The 27,177-nt window shown below is 42.9% G+C and overlaps 1 pseudogene; it reads left to right on the plus strand.

The window, feature by feature from the left end:
• Positions 1–2,018: 2,018 nt before the first annotated feature.
• Positions 2,019–26,803, plus strand: LOC114019723 (annotated as a pseudogene).
• Positions 26,804–27,177: the final 374 nt, after the last annotated feature.

The following is a 27,177-nucleotide window of genomic DNA, read 5'->3' on the forward strand; positions in this document are numbered from 1 at the left end:
GGGATGCCAACATGCTGGCTCAGAATGCTGGCGTCAAGGGGAGTTTTGCGTATGACTAGGGGCAGAACCAAAGATCCAGGCTTACTTGGATCCAGAAGGTGGAAAGTGCTTCAGGAGAGGCATGGAGTGTCTGCACCTGGAGAAGGACATCTCCCCACAACCCTGCTTAGTTCCCCCATACAAAGCCTAGGTTTCATTTGTGTGTGTGTGCATGTGGGAGTGTGGGTGTTGGGGACAGATTTAGACAGGGAGTGAAGTTTATCCATAATGCCAGTTACATTTGGATTTCTTTCATGGGTGCAGCTCTGCTCAAAGCTTCATGAAGCATGTACACTTTGAGCCTCTGTTCCTTTTTAATACTCAGCGTTCTTCTTTGCCTGGATGCACCCACTTCATGCTGATTTGGGCTTTACAAGGCCACCTAAACCTGCCCCCACCTTCTCTCACCATTTGTGCCTGTTCACTTTAGGTTATGGTAGGATGTTGCGGGTTTTGCTAAGGCAGAGTTCTGGTTCTTCCCTGCCTATGTTAGGCAGATAATCCAGGATATATGACAACAAATCAATGTGACATTCTGCAAAGAAACACTGAGTTTCAACCCCCAAACCATGAATCCCGTCTTTACAACTCCCTGCCACAGAAACATTGATCTCAATTGATCTCAATGTGACAAAGAGGTTATGGTGAGACCCTCCTGCTTCCCTGAAAACTGCCTAGGTTTCCCACATACATGCTGCCATTCCCTTAGTGGTGGCCTGGCAGCTCCTCATCCCTCACAGAGGTATCTGTCTGTACACTCCTCCATTCCTTGGCTCTTCAGAGCATGTCTCCACTATTTCAGGGCATGAGCCTCCCAGCCCCGCTCCACAGACCTGTGGTAGCAGGGCTCATGCTTGAACCCTAAAAATAGCTCTGTAGACATTGTGGCTCTGGCTCTTAAGCTCCATCCCCGCTCCTCCTGCTTCAGAGCTCAAGCTTCAGCCTCCATAGCAATTTTTAGAGCAGTAGCATGAGCCCCACTAACACAAGTCTGTAGTCCCAGGTTGGAAGGCTTGTTCCTTAGCAAGACAGCTGAGTGACCAACTGTGGCTGGAGCAGGGGCAGGGGCAGGGGCAGGCAGGCTGGAGTGGGGGAAGTCTGTCAGAACTATCAGGCAGCTGTGGGTATCCCCAACAAGGTAGCGACCAGGGCTGGATTTACACTTTATGCGCCCCTAGCCACAGCATCTCCAGTGCCCTCCCCCTCCTCATGTGGCCCTGCCTCGAGCCCTGCACCAGCATCCTCATGTGGCCCTGCCTGCAACCCGCTCCCCATGTGGCCCTGCCTGGAGCCCCCTTCCCGTGTCACCTTGTGGCTCTGCCTGTAGCCCCCTACTGCCTCCCCATGTGGCCCTGCCTGGAGCCCCTTCCCACATCCCCATGTGGCCCTGCCTGGAGCCCCCTCCCGTGTCCCCATATGGCCCTGCCTGGAGCCCCTCCCCACATCCCCATGTGGCCCTGCCTGGAGCCCCCTCCCGTGTCCCCATGTGGCCCTGCCTGGAGTCCCTTCCCACATCCCCATGTGGCCCTGCCTGGAGCCCCCTCCCCATGTGGCCCTGTGACCCCCCAGCAGCCCTGTGTGGCCCGCTCTGCCTCCTAACCTGGATCGAAGAAGGCTGCAGTGAATTTTCACTTGAGGAAAAAATGCACCCGCCACCCACCTTCCAGCTGTTTGCCCCCCGCCCGCCAGACCAGCCAGCTCAGGCTGTTCTTGCGCCACAGCGGCCTCTGGTGGAAGAAACGTGAAACTGCAGCACATTTTCTGCAGGGGGCTAGAAAGTCTCATAACTTGGCAATATCCCTAGAACGCCGGTGCCACTAGGCATGTGCCCACTGTGCCTAATTGGAAATCCGGGCTTGGTAGGGACCTTGAGCATACTGGAGTTTCTGCTTTAATTAGGAGCCTACATACCTGCCTTGGGGTCCCCTGGTTAGACCCTTGCTTGTGGCTTGGCTGGACCCTTAGGACCCTGACAGGTAATGACAGGACAGGCTCAGAACAAGGATGACTCATCGGGCTCAGAACACTTATCTTACTCCCAAACGCAGAGTAGACATGCTCTCAGAGGGCAGTCAGGGTGGCCTGTAAAGCGGGCCTATTCACCTTCCACCTTGCTGAAGCATCTTCACGAACTTGCTGGCTCCCAGAGTGTGAGGTGGACCGAGAGTGAGATGGACTGGGATTTTAGCACAAGGAAGAACTTCAGGGTGGCTTGCTGTCACAGCACAGTTGGCTGTCCAGGAGCAAGCACTGCCCCAATCACGGAGAACCTTCATTGCTTTTCCCCTCTGAATGAAGTCTTTCTGACAGCAATCAAAGGAGGAAAGTAATCATGCAGTTTCAAATATGGTGAAACCCCTACAATTCAAATATAAAAGATACATCTGAAGCGTACACACACACACACATAATCATTCACGTTACACATGCTGAAAAGTTATGAAAAAATGTTGCCTAACACATAGAATATTGTTTTGGCGTAATCTAGAATTTGCATTCAGTTTTGTGCTATCCTCTTCTGCCATAGGTTTTCATATAGAATGAACTTAGATCAATAGCCTCCTGTCAGGTTAGCTATTGATAGATAGCACTGAAATCTAATTCTTCAATGTAATTCTTCTTTAGATATTTGGAGGTGGCTAGGTACCATGTAGTCACTAGGTGGTGCTCCATAATTTGAACAGAGAGAAAATTATTAGCTACAGCACCTGTTAGTTAAAAAGTGAGCTCTTCTTTTTTCAGAAGTACATGGTTTTATTTCATTTTATATTTTACATTTATCCTGTGGAAATTCAGGCTGATAGATAATATTTCAAAGATTATATATTGAGTGCATAAAAATACACCAAATAACTTGGGAGGTTTTGGTCACCAGAAGAACAGAAGCTTAAAATATGTTTGAATGTGTTCAACGAATGCTACTGGATAATTTAGAAAGGCTGCCTGTTATGTATAGATATTCCAGCAGCAGCCCTTTGTATCTGTGCAAGCCTAGATAAGAGTGTGGACATTACTGACACAGAAGGCAGCTAGTGACATTTTCTAACTTCTACTTTAAGTGCTAGGGATGTCATCAGCTGTAGACTCCTACTTTGCTTTAAAATGTATTTTTGTCATTTTAATACTACTTGTTTTATTTGTTGATTTAATACTACATATAGCATTTAGTACTGAATGGGCTTGATTCAGTCCTGCCTTGCATCTTCCAGACAGCCAGGCCATGCCCCTTCATCAGCCTGTGGTGTTTTGGGGCAGGGCTGGCTAGCTCCCTTGCAATGCTGAGACTCCACCAACTGGAATTTACAGCACTGGGGAGTGCCAGGAGATGATCAAGCCTGATATCTTTAATAGGGATTCACAAATGTCAATGAATTTCATCTTTCCTTTGAGATAGGGAGGTGTTGTAATTCCTGCTGAGGTCGGAAAACTGAGGCACAGAGTTTCTGAAAGCCACCAAGTGCGTCAATGCCAGAGATGGGGTTAGAACTCCAGCATGCCTAACTCAGCCCAATACTCAGTTCACTAGACTTCCAGCCTGCCTCCCTATGTGCACTATATTATGTCAGGAAAATGTGCCACCCACGCCCAAGGCTTTATGAAGCTCATGAGTCCCCTGTTAGGGCCAAGTGGGATGTGAGTGTTACAAAGGGCCTTGTTCAGGCACAACTCTTAACTGGGCTAAATTTTCAGGGCTGTTACTCATTGCAAGCCCAATACGTAAATGCCACACAGCTTTCGTGCCCCTTCACTACTATGGCTTGAATTTATTTACATCAGAAATGCAGAATCTTAGAGTTGAGGTGATCCAAAGAATTATTTAAACTAAAATAAAGGATCCCATTGCAATTTAAATCTCTTGCATGAGTAACATTTCTGTATCCCTGACTTTGGGTCACCACTGGCACACGACATGTCCCACATTTGGGCCTCAGCAGGTGTGAGGTTCCACCCTTAATTCTTTGAGATCTTAAACAACTGTTTGGTTTGATTTTAAAAGCACTTCAATTCAGTTTTAAGTCTGATCACACCACGCTACATAGGAAGTCACTAACACCCCTATTCAACAAAGGACTTTAGGCCCTTTGTGGCACCTAAAACTGATTAAATAGATAAATTCTTACTGAAAAAGAAGGATGATCCAGTAGCTAAAGCACTAGAGTGGGACTCATTAGACTTTAGTTCAATTCCTTGCTTTCCCCCCCCGCCCCCACATTTCTTGTGTGAGATTGGGCAAGCCTTGCTGTGCTTCAGTTCCCCATCTGTAAAACGGGGATAATAGCTCTGTCTCACAGAGTATTCTGAGGTTAAGAAAAAACAGCTGTTTAAGATCCATTAAAAATTGTGAGTTGCGCAGACACTATAGTGATGGGGGCCATACAAGTACCTGGGATGGACAGACGTATTTAGAAATGACATTCCTGGCTACATTAAGCAAGATCTCTGATGTCTAGTTTCCTTTATTATCTTCTTTATAACTGCAGTTTAGAGCATCACTTAGAAAAAGAATGGGAAGGGGAGTCAATATGAAGTCAGTTAGCAACAGAACTGTACGTAAACGCTGAAACGCAACTACTGCTTTGTATACTACATCCCTTTGTTTCAGACACGGGAACGGTACTGAAAATTGTGAGTATTACAAAGGAGAAGTGGACTATGGAGGAGGTAGTACTGGAAGAGCTGCAGATTTTCAAGGTAAGCTTTACCAGCCACTGAGTGTTTAAACAGCATCAGAGAATAGTTTAGGGGAGTTTTAAGCCTTGAGGAGTTTAACCTCTGAAGCAATTCATTTCTCAGAACTAGTGCAAGTTCCCAGACTTATTTTATTTTTAGCATTGAGATCCGTTGCTTTTCCAAAGGTGATTGAATCAAAAAGAACATGAATTTTCAAACTCCTAGGAAACTCCTGTCAACTCTTGCAGTTTTATCACCCATCTCACCAACACTGCTTGATTTTTAATGTTTTTCCTAAAGCTTCAGCTTCTGGAGTCCTGTGATCCCCATTATCATTTAAAAAAAGTTTTCAAGCCTCATGGTAGTGGAGAAAACCTTGAAAACACGAACAATCAAGTTTAAAAACAAAACTTCGTCAAGTAAAGAAACAAAAACCACAAGGCAATTAAAATTAACCAAATATCTATTATTTTTAAAGTCTAATGATTTTTAAATCAACCTCTTGATTTGTTTTGTTTTGGGGTGGGGTTTTTGGGAGCCTGATTCAAGGTTTTGTGTGCTTGGGGTTGGCAAAGCCAGTAGAATGTCAGAGAGAGAAGAAATTCACTAAGTCAGGCCAACACCAGTGAGTTGCCCATAAATGGTATCTATACTGGGCCAAATTCTGCTCTCTATTACACTGACATAAATCCTGATTAACTCTGTTGATAGCAGTGGAGTTGATTTGGATTTACACCAGAGTAATGGAAAATAGAAAGTGCCTGCTGATTTATTATTTCATTCAAGTGTTTCTCTCCTCCTTTTTGGCAGCCTCTTGCTGTTCCCTTTTCATTGTATCCAGCTCTACTTCATTTTTCACCTTACTGTTTCATTAGTGTTTTCCTTTCTCCCCATCTTCTGCCCTTTTTTCATAGACTCTCTCCTAAATGCAATGCAAGCCCAAGAACAGTGGGGTTGTAGTCAAACTTTCTAACCCAAAATGATCAAGTCAGTTTGAATTCAGACACAATGAGTTCACCCAGCACTAGTTCGGACTCTGTAAAACTGATATTACTCAGTTAATCTCTCTATGTGCTTTTGATACATCATCTATAGAATGAGAATCCTAAAGGCTCTCAATGTCCTCTTTCCACTGCCGTGAACACCGATTATAAATATTACTTTGAAAATACCAAGTTTGCTCGACAGTCTGCCAAGTAATCAGGAGTTTCAGTATGAACACCAATTTGCTGCATTCTTATAACATAACGTCAAGGGAAAACATGCCATATCATATTTAACACTAAAAGGGTTGGGGTTTGCTCAGCAGACATTCCTCAACTTTATAAATTTTACCTCTACATATTTTTAATACAGAAAATTGAAGAGGAGAGAGCAGCTGCAAACCATTCCTTATTCTTAAAGCCACATCAACATTAAAACAATAGGCCTAGATGTTGCATTATGTGATAGAGCATAAATAATATACCCAGACCATCCTGTTAATACTACAGACATTGGCCCAACATCCATTGACTTCCCTGGAGGTAAAATTCAGCCTTCGTGCAGAGGAGCAACCTATGCATACCTTCCATCCTATTTAAGTCTTCAGAATAGTGCTTAAATGGAGTTTTTAGACTTGGTGGTGGCCCTCTGTGCAGGGTGAATTACCATCTTCCTGGATAGAAATCATCTACTGGCAAGTAGCAGAGAATATTTGGCAGGTGTTTCTGGAAGCAGGTATTTGGTAATTTCTGATCTTTTTTTCACGTCTGCATAAACCAATTAAATTGATCTGTACTTTTATTTATTTTGTTGTTAGGCAGGTAAGATATGTCATCTTTTGTATTAAAGACAGAAGCAAATGCCAATGAATAGTTACACTTACATTCACTCATTAATTTTTCAGCATCCATCATTTATCTCAACTATGGAGATGTCCCTGAAGCAGGTAATTCACACACTTGTTTAATTCACATGAATAGTTTGGTATTTTGAGCATTTAGCTCGTTGCTTTGCTGGTGACATCTGTTGCTTATTGGCCAAACTTTCAAAGGCTGCCACTTAAGCTGCATCTGGAAAGTATAGTGTGAACTAGTCTGCCTGGAAAATTGACATTTGCTCACAAATAGTAGTTTGAATGCATAAACTGGTAATTACTCATGGATACAAATCCTTAGTCATGTGGATATGGGATTTGTTAATGAAGTTAGTACACACCATACATATTTTCCAGACACAACAAAAATTGGACTCTGTGTAATCTATCAATTCAACAAGACATTATTATTATTATTTTATTATTGGGTATAGTAGCGGTATTACAAGCAGCACCGTTAAGGATCCCAAATAGGGATCAGGGCCCCACGGTGCCAGGCATTGTATGTACACATAGTACGAGGCGGTCCTCAATCTATGAGTTTACAGTCTAACTACACAAGTCACAAAAGGTGGGAGAAAGGAAGTATTATTATTCCCCTTTTTAAATAAGGAACTGAGGCACAGAGTGATAAAGTTATTTGCCCGAGGTCATTCAGGTATCACGAATTCCAGGTCAATGTCTTAGCTTAAAGCCAGAAGGGACCACCAAACCATCTAGTCTGACCTCCTGTATGTTACAGGCCACCAACACCATCCAGTACCCGCACACTAAACCAAACAACTGAAATTAGAACAAAGTATTACGGCCCACAGGAAACTGAACTGTTATGTGCTACGGCAGAGAATAGGTGAGAGACTGAGGTGCACACTACCTGAGGTCCCTGCAATGGCAGGGAAATAATTAGGTGAGATATACCCAGATAATCCTAGCAAGTGACCTTCACCCACATGCTGCAGAAAAAGACAAAAATCCCCAAGGTCACTGCAAATCTGACCTGGGGGAAAATGCTTTTGCAACCTTGCATGTGACAATCAGTTAGACCCTTTGAGCAAGAATCAGCCAGCCAAGCCCCCGAGAGAGAGAATGCTCAACGTCACCTCAGAGCCCTGGCTCACCTTATCCCATCTCCCATCTCCAGCCAGGGCCATCCCTGATGCTTCAGAGGAAGGTGATAAAAATACATTGGAGGGGAAAAAATCCCTTCCTGACCTGTGCAGGTGACCATCTGAAACCCTGAAGCATGAGCTTTTAGGAACATAAGACATAAACCAGAAATGAGCCCTATGGCTGTTGAGCTTAACATCAAGATCTATCTTCCTCTATCAAATTATTAGTAAAATTACTTTTTCTGTGGGGGATTGCTGCTGATTTTTGATACTGTAAATTCATGCCAACATCCTACCCGTGTTTTAGATCCTTGTCCTTCCAGTTCCATAGCCCCTTTCCACCATCATGTCATCTGCAATGGATGGAGACTAGCCAGCGCACACAGTGCCCTGAGAAACATTTTACAATGAATGTGAAATTCTCTCCCGTTCAATACAATCTGGGCCAAGGTTGAATGATTGCGAGGGTGGTATTGAGAAAGAGAACATTTAAAATGATTGCTTGAAGAATGCTTCTAATTCATTCGCCTTGCCTGATTTGCAGCAACAATTGTGCATTGGTTCCAGAGATGGATTGGTTCAGCTCTCTCTGCACAGATGTCACACGTATGGGAAGGCTTGTGCAGACTGCTGCCTTGCCAGAGACCCATACTGCGCTTGAGATGGAAACTCATGTTCCAGATATGCACCAACTTCTAAAAGGTAAGAATACGTATAGAGTTCCTATGGAAAATCCACCCACTCATATTCTCTACATTAAGGGCTTCAGAGGTTCCCACTGAGTTTCCAGGCCAGTGAAAACAAGTTGCACTTTTTCAGCATGTTGTTTAGGTAAATTGTAGACATAACTTTGTCCATGTTTTGGTGGGAGTGCTATGAAAACAGTGCAGCACTTTAATATAAATAGCGATAACTGCGCTAGGGCATCTAACGTAACAAGATCACCGTACTTATTGTTATGCTACGGACTTTAAGATACCAAGTTATGAAGCTAAGGGCTAGATTGTGTCTGGCTCTGCATGAGTACGCAAAAGAGGGAAGTGATTCAAGGAGCCTCCCTGTACTTGTGCCCCTGCATGGGAGCCAGGCACAATCACAATGGGGAGCGTGACTCTCACGATACCCCTGGGTGGGTCATCGGCAGCAGGAACTGAAAGGATGAGCTGAGCTAAAAGACAAGTGTCTCATGGCTCAATTTTTTTAGAGTTTACAAACCTTTATCCATGGACTAGCGAAGAACAAAGAGCCATAGTGTACTGGTATAGGTTACACAAGTGCTGTGCTGGGCTTATACTAGCTGCAGCAACAGCCTCCCAAAAGAGAAAGGACCATGGGAGCCATATCTGAACTCTCCCTGAGCCAGATGGAGGGAGTATATGCTGTACTCTAAAAGGCTAATAGAGTTACTGAGTTGGCATTAGCTCCCCCTACTACCATTCTGACTGGGTCAGCCGGAATTTCTCAGGTCACGCCACTATTACAAGGCTTTTCCTCAGCCTCCTCTTCCCCCCCTTCGATGAAACCGTCCTGTGGGCAGTCCTCACAATTCTTGCTCGCAGGGTTTACTGATTGTCACCTGTGAGGTTGCAAAGGCATTTTTCCCCAGGTCAGATTGCTGGCAGTTCCAAAAAATTGAAACAAAATTTGGTTTGAATCAGAAAATTACAAAATGTTCTCCCCCATCCTCCCCCCCCACACACACACACACAAAGATTTTTTGGCTGAAACTGCATTTTTTGGCATATAAACAATTCATCTGAAAAATGTTGCCCAACTCTGCTTACAATAAGGGCCCATGGTTGCTGATCTGTGATGAGAGTTTTGCTTCCTTAAGGACTGCAGTACTGGGCCTAAACAATGAAATGAACTATTGTAGTTAATGAGTTGCGGGTTATTGTGTCATTCATTGTGCAACCATGTACATTTTCCCCTAAGCCAAAGTGAACTAGAATAAATTCAGAGAAATGTAAATGAGAAGAGAAATATAAAAGCTAAGATTCAATGAACAAGTTATGCACCCATGGGGGTTGCTGAAGGCTGCAGTGCTTTCTTTCCACTGCATGAGGAGACGGAGAACGAGGGCTCATTTATTTATAGAGCTCCCCGGCTTGGTGGATAGGTCAAAGCTTTGTGGGTGTGAGGCTCCAGAAGAAGGGGTTGATGTTTTGCTTTGTGCATCTTCCATAGGTCAGTTACTTGGGTATTTTCCTTTAGCTCAGTCTAGCTATCTAGCACACTGTGCTCCCAGCATATTTAAGTCTCTTCCCCAAATGGACACATCAGCACCGGAAACGAGCTCTTCCACTTAGACATTGCTGTGCTTTGCACTTGTAAGGTCCTATTGCCATCTCTGACACTGGCTCGCAGTGTGTCCTTGAGGAAGTCACTTTGCCTCTCCTAGCCTCAGTTTCCCCATCTGAAGAATGAAAATAATTAGATTTATCCTTTTGAGATCTATGGATGAAAGTTCTTAAGAGCTAAGTATTATCAATACTATTTTAATGAAACCTAAAAACAGTCACAGACAGGTTAAGTAATCCGCTCAAAGATCACTAAACAAGTTAAATAGTGGAATTGGGAAAAAAATCCAGGAATCTTGCCTCCCAGGCCCCCGCTCTGTTCATCTGTACATAAAGTTCCCCAAACCGTACTCTGTAGCTGCTGTTCTCAAAACTGTTCCACCTGAAGCAGCACCTATGCTTTTCCAGCATTGCTTGTTTTAGAAAATTCAGTCGTTGACATTACACTGTGTTGGCCTTGAATTGGGTGAGGAATGTGGTCTGTTGAACCTCGTAGGTTTACATGACGTAGGGTGTTGAGGGTTCTGTTGGTTTCCAAGATGATCTGGCCCACCAGATCACGGCATCTGTTCTGCCTTTGGATCTGGCAGAGCTCCGAAAGCTGATTTGGCAGCTGTCTCTGCCACTAGGTTGCACTCACCCTCTTCTAGGCAGATTTCTCTCCCCACAGTGATTTTCTTAAATCATCGGCCTGTCTCTTTGTGACATTTGTACAAATCTCTCTGTGTCACATACCGCTTGAGAGTGAGGCTGGATTTACTTCGGGCTGTAATTGCCAACAATAGGGCAGGAGTGCTGTGGTCCCACATCGGCGGAGCTCCTCTGCATTTTGTTACTGAATTCCAGCAATTATGCCTCAAGTGTTATGAATTGTATTGCTCTTGTTATAGGCCAGCCAGGAGACAAGATGTCAAATACGGAGACCCAGTCGCTCAGTGCTGGGATGTGGAAGAAAGTAAGTATTTGCACCTCTTCCTCTAACAAGAAGTGTACGATCAGTGTGTCTGTCTGTTTATTACGCTCTTTGGAACTAGGCCTCTGGAGATATCCGGGCAGCTAATGCCCAGGCAGCTAGAATCCCCAAATACTCTCCATTCAGCCCTCAGTCAGCAGTTAGACTCACTGCGTGATGGAAACTTAAAAGAAGTAAATGGTGAAAACAACTCTCCCCCCACTCCCAAGGGGGAGAGACACCAGCAGAAACCTGCATGCAGGAAGAAATAAGGCAATTGACGTGAATACCCCATACCCGACCAGGAGTGAGATGCCAGGACCTCCACTCCCTTGCAGAGTATCCGGAGAGAGATCCAAGTACGAAAACCTCTGAGGAAGCAGGAAATGCTCCTTTTTCCTCCCCTAATACATACACACACTTGACAAAAGTCCCAACCCCTGTTCCAGCTGCCAAGCCCTCCAGTTCCTCCTCCCTGCAGCTACTTAAACACCCCCCTTATTACAAGAGCCTTCCCCTTCCCTCAACAAGAAATCCCCCTCTCCCAGCTGCCAAACAGTCTGGCTCACTCCCTTGGCAACTGCTGCAGTTCACTTACAGCGTGTACTGTCAATGCTAAATCCTGCGGTTATGCTACAATTTCTGTGGCAGCGTAAAATAAATGAAAAACTTTCAAAACCAAAGTCTGAGTTAGTCTGGGGGTTTTACATTCAATTATTAAAATGAACAGCCCAGTTGAAACTAGATGTGGAAAAGGTTAACCGGTTAACCAGTTAGCATTAGGCTTACTGTTAACAGACCTTAACCGTTAACCCCAGCGGCCCTGAACCAGTGGGAGGGACCCCAGCCCTGGCTACATGGGACCAGCAGGAGCAAACCTGGCTGAGTCGGGCCGGCCGGCCAGAGGGACCACAGCCTCGGCCATGCCGCGCTGGCCAGGCCAGCAGAACCCCAGCTCTGGCTGGACCCCATCTGGGTCGGAGCAGCCCCAGCCCCCGCCAGGCCAGGCCAGCCGGAGTGACCTCGGTTAATAGTTAACCAGTTAACAATATAATTGTAATTGTTTAACTGGTTAACTTTTTTAACCGATATTTACATCACAACAGTACTGATAGTATTGCTGAGTTTAATTTTTGAGCTAGGAGAAGCCGCTCCCTTTGATCGATCTCTAATTATTTTCATGTCACTGTGGTGCTGGAAGCCTGCTGCAGAACTCAGCGAATGTCATGGCAAAATTAGGGCTGTCTGCCATGAGATCAAAGACCAGTCTGGTGCATGGTATACTGGGCTCTCACTGTGCATATATACCACAAGGATCATTAAAAAGTCAGGGTAAAATCCTGGTTCCATTGAAATTAATGGCCAAACTCCCATTGGTTTCAATGGGGCTGGGATTGCACTCTCACGATTCACCCACAATGACTACATAGTGGTATCTGAGATATGCCACAGAGCTTAGGGTTACTGTAGGGTTGCCAGCCCGACTGCTGCTGTCAGGTATCTCTTTGTAGAGAAATGGTTATTGAAGTTATTGTCTTTGCTGAACAAATACAAAATTACTAAAATGTTGCACTAATATGGACTCAATACTAAGCCCCAATATGGAGGCAAAAATGGAATGTATGGCTAGTTTAAGCCCCTAGAATAAATTCAGAGACATGTAAATTTACCCTGGTGCTTAAAACAGATTCAGATGGCCTTGTGCCACCCCACTTCCAGCCCCTGGCAGATTAAAATAATAACTACTAATAATAGATAATAATTATATGATGACAGCACCTTCCAGCTCCAATGGCGACTGGAGCCCTGTTGTGCTAGACACTGCACCAACAGAGTGCAAGAGGCAATCCCTGCTCTGAAGATCTTGCAATCTAAATACACAAGATAGACAAAGGCTTGAGGAGAATCAAAGGCACAGAGAGGTGGAGTGACTTTTCCAAGGTCATTGGCAGAGCCAAGAGAAGAAGCCAAGTCTCCTTTCTTCTAGTTCAGTGCCCTATCTGGAACACACTGAGCTCCAGCAGTAACTGCCTAGTAGATGGCCACTAAAAGGGAGTGATTTAAAGTAGCCTTGAGGCTGCTCTAAAGTATGCAGGGTGCTAAAGCGGTCCCCAGTGGCTCTCAGAATTGGTGGAACTACAACCAGCACTTATGGCTACCCCACCTCTACTCTGCTCAGTCTTCACTGGGTGCACAGAGGATGGAGCAGAGGAAAAATGTAGGTAAAATATTGAATTCACCAGCAGTGGCTGTATCACTTTAAATTTAAGTAGTCAGTGGTACAGATTTTATTAACTGCTCTAAAAAACGGTTGCACTGGAGGAAAGCTAGCAGCCGCCTCTAAATCCTAGTTGTTAGATTTTAAGCTAAAAGTTAACTTTCCTTTGGCTTTTTTTTTTTTTTATAATTCACTTGCTCCTATAGCATCTGTTCTGAATCAGTCTATTCTCCCATTGCTTTAAAAATCAGGTCAGGGTTAATCTTCTGTACCATGTTTGCTTTCCAGGCATTAGTCATGAAACTGCTGATGAAAAGGTGATTTTTGGCATTGAGTTTAATCCAACTTTTTCTGGAATGCATTCCTAAGTCCCAGCAAGCCTCGATTAGGTGGTATATTCAATGCTCTGGAGAAGAACATCTAGAAGAGATAAGTTATAGGGAACAAGGCAAGCTTCCTCAGTGGAGAATTCAGCCGAGTATTCAAAGGCAGGAGTTACTGGGATTAGTAGATGTTTTCCTTTTTTCTTGCTTCACTTTAGGGATCACACAGTGTTCTGCTTTCACCATTTGGGGCATAGAGAGGGTGGGAGAGAGGCCATTTGCACTGTACTACAGGCAGATTTATTTTATTTATTCTGATTTATAAACTAATTAAAAAAAGAGAGAGAGAGAACCTAACCTTTGCTCTAAGCACTCCTGGGTGCATTTTGAAAACACAGACTACTCCAGTAACATCCTTTCCCCCCAATAATTAACACATGGAATAACTCAGCAGCCGAAACCACATTCAGAATCTTCTGCTCTCTGTAAGTTTCCATACCACCCTCATCATGCTAGTATCTCAGAACCTTTCAATTAAGTGTGGTGATGAACATCTCTCATGTGAAGTTGATTCTTTCTCTCCTCCTGTCCCTAAGAGGAGAATTGTATGTACAGTGGAGTGTTCTTTATTTTGATTGTGTTGGGTTTGTTTGTTTTTTAAACATTTGTGCTCCTCTGTGTTTAAGCTGGAGAAGGCAGGTGGAAAAAGTGCCCTTGCACTTGAAGTGGAAGGTGAGGCGGTTTCCAATGATTCTTAGTTCCTGGGGGAGTTAGTTCCACAGTCTAGGACAAGCACCCAAGATGTCTCCTGCCTTACAATCTTTATAATTTCCTGTGGAGTCTTCACACAGCTAGTGAAAAACCAATGGGCATTAGAGCATGTCCTGAAGGTCAACAAACTGGGACTGGTTTGGACTGGCTTTCAAACCTAAGGACCCCTCACAGAGAATGCCTTTTGCCCTCATACAAGTATTTTCCATCTCAGGCCACTCCCTATCACCTGTGTAGTCATCACAACTGTTGTGGTAGTGAAAAGGGGGAGATAAGTTGGTCGATGGCTTTAGATGTGCTTTATTGTTCAATGTTCATCCCAGTCTTTAGTTAGTTATGCCTTTGGATCTGAACCAGCTTGAATTGGGGTTTTTTCAAGCTCAAGCAGAGTTTCAATATCAGAGTCCTACAGGAACTATTAAATATGCACCATCGTTTATGGCTCAGCCTTCCATTGATTGTGGGCACTAGCAACTCTCTCATTGACTGTGATGGCAAGATTTCTCTCTTTCTTCCTAAGGGCCAAGAAAGTCTAGCCATGGCTGATTCTTGTGAGGTTATAGTCCTGTATCGGGTTACGGTGTCTATTGCAGAGGACCCTGAGCACCATCTGGGATCTTTGGGGAAAGTCGCCATGTGGGAGACCACATGAGGGCTCTGACACCAGCAGTGGGCCAAGGAGAGTAGTGACAGGTGCTAACCTTGGGAATCAGATAATCTATTTTATGTGCAAGTAACTCAGGCTGCAGCTGCTTTTCCACCACATGAGCTGGAGGAACAGGACTGTCTGCAGGCCCTGGCTTTGGGGTACTTTTGTTGTACCAATCCCTACATACTCAAGCTTGGCAAAGTGAACTTCACCACTGAGCATGAGCAAGTAACAAATGTATTTATATATCTAGCACATCTCATGCCCCAGGCTTAATGCCTTCGGTAAAGGTTGTGACGAGTTCCCCGGGGTGCAACGTGGAACTGGGGTATTGCTGAGCCAGTCTTACCAACCTTACCTCCCTCTCACACTGTGATGTTGTGACAAGCTGCAAACCCCTCTCACACTGTGATGCTGTGACAAGCTGCAAGGTCCTGCATTCACACAGCCATACACAGGCAGGAACACACTCAGCTGAGTTACATGAATGCTTTCGCCATCCACTCATGAACCAACAATACAGAGACTCCAGCCAATGCCTCTTGACTCCCCAGCCTAGAACCTCAGAGCTGTACTGTCTTGCCCTGGTCAGAAGCCTGACCAGTGTAAGTTTATTACCCAGTCTGCCCCTCCCTCAATGTGGAGAAGACATGAACCGGCCCTTGTTCCTGAGCAGATTTTCCTTGCACTTCAAGAAACACACTGTTTTAGATAAAAAATATAAAACAGATTTATTAACTACAGAAAGATTTTAAGTGAATATAAGTACATATCAAAATTGGTTACCTTAGAAATAACAAGTAAAAAAGCAATCTGAGTTCCATAAACCAGACAGGATTTAAATCAAACAGTGTTTTACCCTGATGGTATAGTTCCTTCATATAGTAGCTGGGATTCTCCTTTCCAGTCTGGGACCACCTCCCCAGTTCAGTCTTTGTTTTCTAGACATGTTTCCAGGTGTTGAGTTGTGGTGGGAGTGAAGCCAAATGATGATGTTACTTCCTCCTTTTATAGCTTCTTCCAGCTTGCTGGAAAGATCCTTTGCTATGACGTGAGTCAAGCAGCCTCCATTGTGTACATGCTATATCTGGGAGGTTTCCCTTACATACAGTTCCTGGGGTAAACCTTGTGTATTCCCCTTAATGGGCCATCATCAGTTTCTGGCTGCCCCATTGTTGTACCTCAAAGGCCGGTTGTGGGTGTTTCCAACTTCACAACATATTTCAGTAACACACACATAGCAAAACTTCATAACTTCAATGACCGCATATGCAATCCAACAGGATATTAATGTTCAACAGATTAAGGCTTTTAGAATGATACCTCACAAGGCATACTTTGCACAAAACATAACATAATCATATGGGAGTGCCAGAGTGTTGCTTTGAGGTGCAGAGTGTCACAAAGGGATAGTGATTTAAAACTCTGTCTTTGACATCCATCAGTACTTGAAAAAGTATATTGTATTCTGATCTGCAGGCCTGCTGGTATGTCTTGAGAAATGCCAAAGAACACCAACAGACACAGGCGGCTAAACTGAGAACTGTGCTATGCACGGCTTGGAAGACCTAAATTTATCAGTCCAGAAATATTGTAATTCTTGCCCTAATTGTTTTATCTTTGACTATCTTGTGCAAGAAGTTGTATTCCATACCTTACTAGTGGCCCTCTTCAGAAAAGCACTTAAGTATATGATTACATCCAACCCAATTTATGAAAACAATTGAGCAATTATTTAAGTCCCATTCTTTTCAAAGGGATTTATGCACATGCTTAACTGTGTTCCAGAACAGGGAACAGGAATTGCGGCTTAGATGAGCTACAATCATTACAAAAACAACCTTTCACCTCAGTAATACCTAACCAAGGTTCTTGAAAGGATTTACAAATGATAATTTACCAAATGTTACATCTGAAGAGGTTATATTTAATAATGATAATATGTAACACTTCTTAGATCTGAAAATGCTTTGCAAAGTTGGTTAAGCATTATCATCTTCATTTTCCATGTTGGGAAACTGAGATACAAAGGGGTTGCTGGGTTCCTAATGTCCATGCCTGTAGCCAAATCAGGAACTGAAACTCCTGGCTCTCTGGCTGATGCTTTAACTAGACTAGTTTTCCTCCCTGGATTTTGTTCAATCCAGTTTGGAAAAACTCAGATTTTGTTAGAAATTGAAGACTCAATCGGTACAACTGATGGTGGGCAAAACAAAGATGGCTTTAAAGGACCTTTCCATCTCACTTGTTCTTGGAGCTGGCTTTAGGCCAAACTGGCCTTTGATTACATGAGAGCAGGCTAAGGGCTGGGCAAACTTTCACCAACTTGTAATAGCCCCAAACTGCCAATATGCCAGCATGATCCGGCCCCACTCCCTAAGCCAGGCGACAAGAACAGGTAATGTAGAGTGAGCCATATAGGTTTTATGCCACCAGGGACTCCCCTACACCACAGGATTCCACAGCTGGTTCAAAAAGTAGAGCAAGGGTCTGGCATGAAAGGCATAAGGGTGTGTGTGCATATGTTTTATGGCACTTGCATCTCTAATATGCACCCAGCACACATTTGCAGCCTTTCAAGGCAATGTTTACTAGGCTCGCACTATGTAAACAATCTGACATGTTTATATCACAAAAGTCAAGTTTTGATAAAATGCAACATTAACCATTGGGCACATTTAAGAAGAAAATTCTCCAGATTGTTTTTCTGTGTTATGAATGTTAACGGCAAGCAAATAATTTCTTATCACATGCTGCCACTATATCCATGGGAGTGTACACATGATGTTTTATCTTTGAGAAAACAGATGCTGGAGCTCATGTTCTGGATTTTTTTTCTTATACTTTTTTCCCCCACCAAAGTCCCCAGCCAGAATCCTTTTTACTTACAAGATCATAGCAATTAGAGATGGGATAGACCTATTAGCTCATATCCATCCTTGCCAGTGAATGTTTGTACCTATGTTCCATCTGCTAGTATTTGGACCCAGTCTAGTTTTTCTTGTCGTAAGCAATGGGGCACCCATTTCCCCCCTTTTCAGATTCATCCTGATGGTGCATTTCAATACAAAAACAAAACAAAACCAAAAAAATGTTCTTTCTTTTAGAGAAACAAGGTGGATGAGGAAATAGCTTTTATTGAACCAACTTCTGTTGGCAAGAGCTCTGTATAAGTTTGAAAGCTTGTCTCGAACCAACCGAAGTTGGTCCAATAAAAGATATTACCGTATCCACCTTGTCTCTCTAATATTATGGGACCAATACAACTACAAAGCTGTTCTTTCTTTTGTTATTTTTAAAGATAAAGAAAAAATTAAAAAAGCAGCATTTTCAGATTGGGTGACTAAAGTTAAGTCTGTAAATATGCAGCCACCTAAATAAATCAGCCTGATTTTAAGAGATGCTGAGCACTCACTGCTCCTGTTGGTGTTTGGCATTTCTGAACCATAGGCTCTTTTTATTGAGATGATCTAGCTTTGGGCACCCATGTTTGAAAATTTGCCCTCAGTGTTGGATACCACACAGATGGCCTCTATAGAAAATCCAAAGATAGAGAGATATTAACTTGAGGTTTTTTTAATGCACTTTACTTACCAAAACACCATATGTAACAGAAATAAGGTAGTTGTATTTAACATGTAGCCTGATCTTTGCTCAGTCAATACTGTACCATAACTTTTCCCATTACAATTCTATATTCTGCTCTCTCTTCCTGCATTATATTTCTCGAATAACACTGTATGTTATTTTAGTGCATGTCTTAAAGGTATAACTTATTGTGATGACGATACCATGCTTTGCGAATGACTCAGTGCACCTGGAACTTAAGTTACAGACTTTTAGTTAGAGTGGTGTAGCTGGAATGTTTCAGCAGATCTTTAAACCTCACTTTACAAATAGATGGTTACGCTTTGTCCATGACATGCAATACAGCTTCCTGAGGGGAGAGAAAGGGCAAAATCCAGACTAGATTGGGAGCCTTTGGCCCAGCAGGATGTCTCCTGCATTTCACCTTTGAGGTCATGGTTCAGAATCCTACTTTCAGTCAGAATGGCCTATGGGAGGGGACAGGATCTCCTGTGGTACAGGAGCTGTCACCAGGTCATTCTGCTGCCAGGGGGAGTGCGTTTCCCTGCGGTTTGGTGGGTCATGAGTCAATTATCTGGTGCTTTTGTATTTAGTGTTGCTCACGCAATTGATCATGTTTATTCCCATATTTGGAAGGTTAGTCACTGACTTGTGGGAGAACAGTTTTGTGACTTAGATTAATAAAAAATCCGGTATATCATTTGTTCGTAAAGCTTTAACGTGCTGAATTTCCTGTAGCTTAAGCTCGGCTGTTTGTTTATTCCTTTTTAAATTCCTATGTGTTGTGTTATGTACATAATAGGTGTCAGGGCCAGAAAAAGCAAACTCAGGGTTCCAGGCAAAGCTATTAACATTGGCCTCCTATGGTTTTTAAAAATATTCATCTGGCTCTGACCCAGAGTCTCCTGTGGCCGCAGGTTTGCCAGGCTGTCATGTACCCTTCCATGGGACATAGCAAGCCATATGGTTTGAAACAACGGCCTATGCATTGATTTAACTCCTTGCATGGTGTGGGGGATGGAAGATAACCCACTGGGGAGCCTCAGCATATTTCAGCTTCTTCACCAGCAGCTCACTCTTTCGCACTGTCCCACCCCATGTTCGCTGGCTGATGTTGGCCATGGATTGGGCTATCCAGCCTGGTTGGTAATTCTCTTTGAAAGGTATGTGTTTGGTAGGACACTGAACTCTATTGCTGTGGTCACCATATTGGAGACAGGGAGGCATTTTTTCCCATGGTGCATTTTACCCTGGATTAAGGGATTAGGCTTTAGTCGCATCTGGCAGTTATCTCTGTTTTGTGGTGTTGATATTTTTGGTGGTGAATTGGTGAGTGAGGCATTGGTCTCTGTTGGTTTAGTCAGTGGCTGATGATTTTTGTGTGATTACAGTCTATTTTCCTTGGCCAAAACCTCATGGGCATGAGTTTCTGGTGGTGATTGTAGATAGATTCTCAAAAAGAAAAGGAGGACTTGTGGCACCTTAGAGACTAACAAATTTATTTGAGGTAAGCTTTCGTGAGCTTCAGCTCACTTCATCAGATGCATTCAGATAGATTCTGTGACTATTCAACCCCAAACCCAAGAGTCAGATGAAAGCAGAGTGGAGAAGAAGGCTACGTTTGGCAGAGAATAGCAGTTATGGGCATAGACCTTATTATCAAGTAAAGATTTAAGAATACACCATCCTGTATCAGGCCCAATTCTTTGAGAAGAGAATTTTGTCTTGGGGGCCCGGTGAATGGTGATTAGTGGGAATCCTGGGCCAGATTGAATTACACATTGCACGGCAGGACTGGAATGTCATATTAGGTAGTTATTGACTAATTTGCTGTTGAATTTAACTATAGGTGCAGCCACTTTGCTTTTTACTGTAAGTTGGTGATGTGATGTGCTTTCTTGGGGAAATCTCCCGGTGTCAGCAGCAGTGTCAACTTACACTTTAAAGGTTTAAACTGTTTCATTTTGTTGACCAATGATTCTTTCACGCTTCTAATTTACTTTAAACAATTGGGTGGTGGTGGTGGATTGTTGTTGTTGGTTGTTCTTTGTTTGTTTTTTAAGTCTTTGAAGTCCTTAAATCAGACCATTATTTTTTCCACAATTTCCAAGAAAAAAATTATATCCTGAACTGAGATATGCCACGTAGAATTTCAGGGAGATTGATTTGATTTGGGTAAATGTAGGGTGGGAGTTTAAAAACTATCCTTCTAATGGGAAGTTAGCTTCAACCTTATCTATAGTGGAACTAATGTCTCCCCATACATAATGACATTATGTCCCGAAAACCGAAGAAGAGCTCTGTGTAAACTCAAAAGCTTGTCTCTCTCACTTACCGAAGTTGGTCCAATAAAAGATATTATCTCACCCACCTTGTCTCTCTATTATGTTCCCAACACATTCTTCATTTTTCCTTTAGATTTTTAAGTACAAATAGATGTTGTAAAAAAGAGTTCTCTCTACAGCAGTGTTTGAATTCAATTATTATTTTTCTCAATATAACCGTAACAACATGGCACATAATAAAAAGATCCACCTTCTCAATGGAATGATGATATAGGTTACTGATAATGAAGACCAAGGAGAATTCTCAGTAAATGCTCCTTATTTTTGTTTCTTCCACCCTTTCTTTGTTCAGCGGTTACATTTAACCCATGGTTAGCTCAGCTTTACCTCTAGTGCTTTGTCACATGTTGATTAATGAGGGAAGGCAGAGTTTGAAGCCACTATCTTCTCACAGACAGGTGCAATGTTTTAACTGTGAAAGAATTGACGTGAATTATTTGTAATGAGGGAGCCATTTAAACACACCATTAATAAAGGACAAAAGACGTTGACCTAACCTGATGCCATGCCACTTTTAAATCCTTAGTTGTTTTCCATCTGACTGTTTCAAGATTTGCCATCCTTATGGCAATGCGTGTTTTTCCCCATTGCTAAATTCATGCTGTAAAAATCAAGCAATAAAATAAATGAACCTCTTATTTCTTTGTCAGGCATCTTCTGTATCTGTGCTCTCCACATTTTATTTAATATTTTATATCAAGGATCAAAAATTATTTAAAAGTTGCCGAAAGAATATACAGAATGCTGTTAAACTCTGCTTCCTTGTCATTGAGAAGATATAGCATGCACACTGCAACCTATTTGCAAGCTGAATCAAAGCAACTACATGACACCAGAAAAGTTACGTGGACAAATGTTGATAATCAACTGCTTAATTTCTGTGGCTCACAATTTTGGCCCTGTTTCAACAAAACACTTAATCATATGTTCATCTTAAAATACCTGCTTAAAGTTAATCACATCATTGAATTGGGATCTCTGGTCTTCTGAATTGCTCAAAAAACTAGTTATAGCTCCAGCAGAATTATTAGTTATGATATGCTGAAAAATAATGAAACCACATATGACATAAATAAAATGATATCTCCTTCGTAACCAGGCTTTTCACTATACTCAAAATTTAATAAAACATGTTTTACGTCTGCAGGTCAGAAACTAAAGAACAAATTAAGTATTCAAGTGAAAGGTTAAAGATCTACTACCAAGTAATGAAATGCCAGGTGTTTATGAAACTCCAGAGTCCTGTGGGGGAAAAGTAGAGAGGAAAGACAGGAAGAGTTCTGAACCTATGGGTAAAACAACATAAACAGGATACCAAAAAAAGAGAAGTGGGAGGGAAAACAGTAATGAAGTGTGGCTCAATATGTGTGAAATCAGAGCCATAATTTTATCCTGTCACAGAATAAGAAAGGAATGAACAATGAATCCACAGAAAAGGAGGGGGTGACAGTCATCACAAATCAATAATCAACATATAAATGGGATGTTGAATAAGAACTTTATTCATTAAAAGTAGAAGTGGAGATGGATGTGGATTAAGAGGCACAACCATTTTAGCGTCGGTTAGCCTGTGGTGTGGGCTCCCAAGGAGAGTGGTGGGAACCTCAATGTTTAGCACATTTATAACTATACTATACATTTATAACTATACTGTGTCAAACTGCACATGAAGGCTACTGTATTACACATAATGCATGGTAATAATTAGTGCGGAGACCGACTAAGTGACCCAACAGCTCTTTTCCAATTCTAGGTTCTTCAAGAGCCTCCATAGCTCTGTCCTTCCTTTTACCTGACAACAGGCTGAGCCCCACTGTGGTGTCTTTAAACCAGTGTACAGCCAGCTTAGCCAGCCAGCTGGAGATTCCCTTACTGTAGGAGGTCTGACGTGTAGCCGATATAGAGTGACCATATAGCAAGTGTGAAAAATCAAGACAGGGAGGTATAGTTTTTTGCAGGGAGGTATAGTTGCATATATAAGACAAAGCCCCTAATATTGGGATGGTCCCAATAATATCAGGATGTCTGGTCACCCTAAACCAATGTAGCCGGCCCTCTGCCTCCAGAATCAGAGATGTGGCCAGAGTAAGCTGTGCTCTGGTGATCCCCAGCTAACAAACAGCTCTTTGGAGGACATTGCAGCTGGGACATAGTGTAGAACAGCCCTTAATCTGCTCTAAACTATGCTGCCAGGGAGCCACAGGGTGCCTCTTTGAAACTCCCTTACCTGGGCTCAGCAGTGGTTTGAGCCTCTTGTCTCTTGCATCATCTCTTCTGCTCCTTCAGTGACACCAGCTTTTTTGCCCTGCTCATCAGCTTTACCCACAGCCCTCTTTGCACTTTCTTGCACACTAGTCTCTGCTCCTGGCATGAGCTGCTTGAGCTGCTATGAAAAGTCACCACCCTCAACTCATTCAAGGTTCTTTTTAAGATACACCTTTTTCATTATGCCTACATGAAATTAACCAGGGTAGGACATGTTTTTCCAGAATAATTTATAAAAACCTTTCCTCATACTGCCATGCCCATGCTGATTAAATGCTTAATCTTGGCTTCTAAGCACCTTGGAGAAGGCATTCTGTTTTCTTTCTGTTTTGGAAGACACTCAGTAATACATCTTTGGGTGGCCTTAGAAATAATCAAAGGGAAAAGTGAGGGAAACTTTACCCTTAAAATAGGCCTTTTCAAAAACTTAAAATATCTCCTTTGTATTCTACTTTTGCAGGATTCCAAATGTTGTGGTATCACTTGACACAATACAATGCCATGTCTAGGTGAAATTTTCAAGAAAGCTCACTCGGTCTAACTCTGCTCCTGTTGAAATCCATACAGGTTCTAATGGCAACAGAGTAAAGGCCAATGCTGAGCAGTTTTGAAAATCCCACCCTATATTTCTCTGTCTTCCTCAGACATCCAGAAGTTGTCCATGTCAATGGTTCTTAATTGGTGGGTCGCAATCCTTACGGGGGAAGAAAGGGTGGATCATGAAAGGCAACTGGGGAGATGGGGGATGTTTGCGAGGCAAGGACATTTTTATTATAATCTAAATCAAAGAAAATCTCTCTCCACCACTGCCTACCCAGCCTTACTCTTCAGGGTCAAGTATTGTCCCTCAACAGCGCAACACACACACACAAATAAATTATATAGGCATATCGTTGTTATCATTGATACATTGTTATTGTTACTTTACAATAAATGCAAAGGGGTTGCAAAAATTTTTTACTTCAAATAAAGGGGATGCCATCCTGAAAAGTTTGGGAAACACTGCCCTATGTGATAGAATCAGGCGAAGGAAAAGACTTATTATATTACCTAGTCCATCTCCCCGCTATTGCAGGACCCTTAGCTGCTGTAAATGTGCTTGTATTTTGACCACGACCAATTTAGTTTAATTCAGACAAACTTTGGGGTTGTATCGTGCCTGGTATCAAAAGATCACAAAGCACTTGCCAGACACTTATTAAATAAGCCCAACTTCCCCCTTGTGACGCAGTAAGTATTATTGTCGCCAATTTCTGAATGAGGAAACTGAAGCCCAGAGCTGCCTTGCCTCAGGCCATATTGTGTGGCCATGACAGAACCAAACAGAACCCACCAGTAAGCCCCAGCTGAGCCGAGCTCTGTTCAGTAGACCACCCCGCCTTTCTAGTAGCTGACGTGTGCTCTCTGAGCGGGTCATCAGGTGGCACACAGGCAGCTGCACATCTCTGGCTGAAGAGTGGCTCAGCTAGTATGGTAGCAAGCCAGGCTAGCGGAAGCAGGACTTATATATTATTTAGGGATGAAGAATTGCATACAGATTGTTCACATAAAAACAGTGTGTAGTCTACCCACTGTGAATACAGTAAATTTACTCATCTTTATGCTTCCCTGATCTTCTTCCTCTGAAATATGCTGGAAGGGCAGATGTATAGTCTGGGACATTTTCCAGATATCTTTTTTTTTTTTCTTTTTTTCCAGTGAGGCACTCAGCACAATAGTGAATTAAACAGGGTCCTTGTGTATTATAACAATACCACTAGTGGTGCTGAAGATGCATTCAATGTGCACGCTGCATTGTGGGCTAATCAAGCTGAACTACAATCCCTTCGCTGTTGTGCTCCCCTGCAGCCTCTGTGCGGCAGCAGAACACTGCACACTCTGTGAAGTACCAGCTGCCTTTCCCAACATCTGGGCTTCAGAGGGAATGTACCCTGGGGTATGGAATTAGAACAAGGGACTGGGAGTCAGGCTCTACTCACAATTCTGCCACTGAGTCTTTGTGTGGCCTTGGGCAAATCACTTAGCATCCATGTTTCTCCATCTGCAAGGGTCCTAACATATCAGTGCCTCAGAGAGGGGTTGTGAGGCTTAATTAATTTTGTAAATCACTTGTAGGTTACCAAATTTGCAAAGTAGCTGGCAGCATGGATGGCTATGTTTGCCTCAGGTACCAATTGCATTGAGCCAGCACCCCAGTGGCTAACATGTCATATTGTGCTAGATATAGCAAGTATTTCCACAGCCTTCACAATCTCAAGTATAATTCCACAAATGTTGCAGTGAATAGGGTACATAATGCACAGAAATTCAGCCTTAGCTTTAAATCTCTGTTTTTTCCAGGTTTTCTCATTCACGGATTGTAAACCCTACATGATAAAAGAATTGCACTGGGTTTTAGCTCCCTGAGATTTAGCATTGACGTTTTTCTCATCTCACTGACAATGGTGTAAATGAAGAGTAACTACACTGAAGTTAAGAGAGTTTACACTGTTGTAAACCCAGTATCAGATCAGAAGCAGATTCACTGTCTTAATCGTTATTACTATTGATTTATTATATGTATTGCGGTCATGGCTAGGCACCCCAGTCATGGTCCAGGACCGCATTATGCTATGTGTTGTACAAACAGAATAAAATGATAAGCCCTGCCCCAAACAGCTTGCAATCTAATGGGATTTGTCCAGCTAACTATCCAACTCTTGCTTCGAGAAAGTCAGCTATCTTGCCGTTGTTTTGGTCTGTTTAATTGTATTATTTCCTGGTGACTCTATCCTCTCAGACTGTATGTATCGTTAACCAATGCATGCTGATGAGATTACAGTTATCAATTGAAGAGCAGAACTCTGAAATTCAAATGGTTCCATACGTATCTGTTTATCTAAGGTACTTATGTGCCAGTGACCTAGAGGTAAAAGGCTGCATTTCTCATTGTCAGTCCCTGAGCCAATCATCCCCTCTGTCTCCTCTACTCCCCACCTAACACGTACTCAAATTTTATTTTTCCTGTGCTTTTAATGCATTGTTTTCTGCTTTGTCCAACCTCACAGCTGAAGGCTGATGAGAGGATCATCAAAACGGAATACGGACTGCTGATCCGCAGCCTGCAGAGAAAGGACACAGGGGCGTATTACTGCAAAGCACAGGAGCACACGTTCGTTCACACCATCGTGAAGTTAAATTTGAACGTCATAGAGAATGGGCACATGGAAAGCACTCAGAAAACGGAGGAGGAAGAGGGACGAGGGAGAGATTTGCTTACTGAGTCGCGGCTGAGGTACAAGGATTACATCCAACTTGTCAGCAGCCCCAGCTTCAGCCTGGAGGAGTGGTGTGAACAGATGTGGCACCGGGAGAAGCGACGGCAGCGGAACAAAGGTGGGGCAAAATGGAAGCACATGCAGGAGATGAAGAAAAAGCGAAATCGAAGGCACCATGAACCTGTCAGCAGCCCAGATGCCAGGCCAACATCTACATAGCTTTTATATTCTATTTAAAGAAAGGACATTTAACATGCAAAAATACTGTGTTCTGTTTTGTGCATCCTTCCTATTAATGAATGTTGCTTCTCACTGAGATTAGATAATGCACAGTCATTATTGGTCTGTACAGGACTGCACTGTAATACTGGAATATGATAGCAAATGACAAATTCCTTATTTGAGCACCGCGCCCAAGGCAATAATTCCAAATCTGGGATTTTTTCCCCAGAAATTCAGGGTTTTTTAGATAACACTTAGATAGCAAGAAGCTGATTCATGAACATGTGGGTGTTCCATGGCTTCCCTAGCAAAATGTTTATATGAGATTTAAAGTCTATGTTATAGTACATTATTAATCATTCCACCCCAGAGATGGCTGCAGTTCAGGGGTAATTGGATGTATTTGTAAAAGTCCTTTGGGATCTTGTAAGGATGGGAGGTGCCATATAGATACAGGCCATTTAGTGACAGATCTTCAAAACTATGCTTAATTACCCATTGGGCATATATTTAGGTACATGGGTGGCATTTGCTGGCACATAGAAGCAAAGCAAAAAGTCGAATTAAATATCAGTTTAGCAGTAACATTCATTTTCCCCATAAAAAATGT

The sequence above is a fragment of the Chelonia mydas genome, chromosome 1 (genome assembly GCF_015237465.2).
Source record: "Chelonia mydas isolate rCheMyd1 chromosome 1, rCheMyd1.pri.v2, whole genome shotgun sequence".
Taxonomy (NCBI): Eukaryota; Metazoa; Chordata; order Testudines; family Cheloniidae; genus Chelonia; species Chelonia mydas.